The sequence below is a fragment of the Onychomys torridus genome, chromosome 11 (assembly GCF_903995425.1).
Source record: "Onychomys torridus chromosome 11, mOncTor1.1, whole genome shotgun sequence".
In the NCBI taxonomy this organism is placed as follows: domain Eukaryota; kingdom Metazoa; phylum Chordata; class Mammalia; order Rodentia; family Cricetidae; genus Onychomys; species Onychomys torridus.
This window is the reverse complement of record NC_050453.1, coordinates 40,267,903-40,270,000: the sequence shown is the minus strand read 5'-3', so window position 1 is coordinate 40,270,000 and position 2,098 is coordinate 40,267,903. Positions and strand designations below refer to the sequence as shown.

The following is a 2,098-nucleotide window of genomic DNA, read 5'->3' as shown; positions in this document are numbered from 1 at the left end:
TTTATCATCATGTTAAAGAATCAGTGTAAAAATAGAATTTCTCTTAACTGCCAAAAGAGGGACAGAGTGGACATCTACGGCAGACTATCAGGAAGGGACATCTGATTTCTCATTGTGATTGTGAAATGAAAGGACAAGCATTCCTTTTTTTTTTTAATACCCAAAGTAAAACAGTTTTTTGCCTGTGCAAAGCTTGGCATTGTGAGAGAGGACTCCAGCTGTTTGGCCCACTGGCCACCAGGCTTCAATACTCACTGCAGTCCAAGCTCTATTTTTCAATTGCTTATCTACTGCTGAAGGAGGCAAAAACAGATGAAAACCTTTCTGCTATTTGTATTCACTTTAAAATTAAGCACAATGTGTGTTCAAGGCCAGCCTGGTCTACAGAGCAAGTTCCAGGACAGCCAAGGCTACACAGGGAAATCGTGTCTCAGATAAACACAAATAACAAAACAAAACAAAAAAACCAACCAAACAAACAAAAAGAACAATGTGTGTTTGCAAAGTAGCACAGAAGAATTGGCTTTAACTCAATCCAGGTGGGTCACAGCACCATTGTTCTTGGATTTGAATTCATCTGACTGGTAGGCTAATGCTTGGGTAGTCTGTTTTCCTTCCTAGTTTTCTTATTCCTCATCAGGGCATGAAGGTGGCAGCTGTGGAGAGTCCCTGGAGCTGTCCTACCTGTTAGTAAGCACCCAGCAGCAGTAGGATGGTACAGATGCCAGCCACACCACCCAGGATGAAGGAGTTTTGCTGCTTCCTGAGATTGACCCACTGAATCAAGCTGCTCACAGGAGGACATGGTTAACCCACATCTTGCTATGAAATGACTTGAGCATTCCTCTCTGTGAAGCCATAGTGTCTTTTGTTGCCACAGAAGTGCTCTTGTTCCTTCTATCAGACTATCTGAATTCGAAGGTAGTCGTGATGTTCCAAAAGTAGTTCAGCTCCCCTATTTTTCTCTCCAGATCCACGTTTAGATGACTCCACATCTTTCAGACTGATCCCATGAGATTCTCCTTTGCCATTGAGCTTGCTTTGGCTTTGTGCAATTCATGTGTATAATCTCGTAACATCTGTCCATGTGGCTGCAAAGGATGCACCAGTGATGCATTAAATGAAGGGGTACCTGCACTGTTGCTGTCTCCCATTTTATCATTCACCCCATTGCCAAAACCTGTTTAATTTCAATGCCGTTGTCTCAAACATTCGGTCTTGGCTTGATCTATTTACTGGGGGTACTGTGTCAGAAATGTAACTGTCTTGTCTTCCCTGGTGGGAACTTCTTTGACATAATTTGTATGTAGTTGACTGATGGAAACTAGTTTCAGGTCAAGCTCATTTCCTAGGTTCTTGCCCCGCCCCCCCAAGGTCTCCCCAGCGATCACTGCTTCCTGGTGCCATCTTTGCCAATTGGGACCAGTTAGTTATCTTTTTAATGTGATTTACACCAGAAAAAACCATCACATATTTGCTGGGGAGTTGCTATTTCTGTCCCTCTTTAATAGATGCAGACTCCATCTGAAGGACTTCCTGTAACATTTATTATGCTAAAGATTTGCTGTCAAAATGCCTTTCCAGTATTTGAAAGTGAAATGTTAGCTTGCCTTCGTTTTGGAAAGTCATTTTCAATGGTTATACAATTCTAGGTTGAGACAGTATGGCTTGTGTTAAGTACTTTAAAGTACAGCTCCACCATCTCCACTCATGTTTTCTACCATGTTTCACTTGTGGTCTTTCTGCCCCTCGATATTCTCTCTTTCTTATATTGCTTCATCTCCGAGTGATTCACTCTCCTGGCTCTCCTTCCCATTAACTTTTTATCGTTGCTTTTGAACAGTTTCATTATAATGTGCCCTTCTGTTTATTTGCTGAAAGTTGTCTGGATTCTTTGGATATTTGTTTTTATTATCTTGAAAAAAATTGGAAACCTTTCAGACTTTCTTCGGGTGTTCTTCCCCGAGTCTCTTCCTCACAACCCACCACCATCCCTAGGCACACACCACACATCCCAGGTACTATAGTTAAATGGATAGGCTGCTAGAAGATAGCCCACAGTGTAACGCTGGTTTGTAGATGTGTATTTGTGTATTTA

General features: G+C 41.8%; 1 pseudogene; it reads right to left on the bottom strand.

Moving 5' to 3' along the window:
- Positions 1–687: 687 nt before the first annotated feature.
- Positions 688–1,407, bottom strand: LOC118592815 (annotated as a pseudogene).
- Positions 1,408–2,098: the final 691 nt, after the last annotated feature.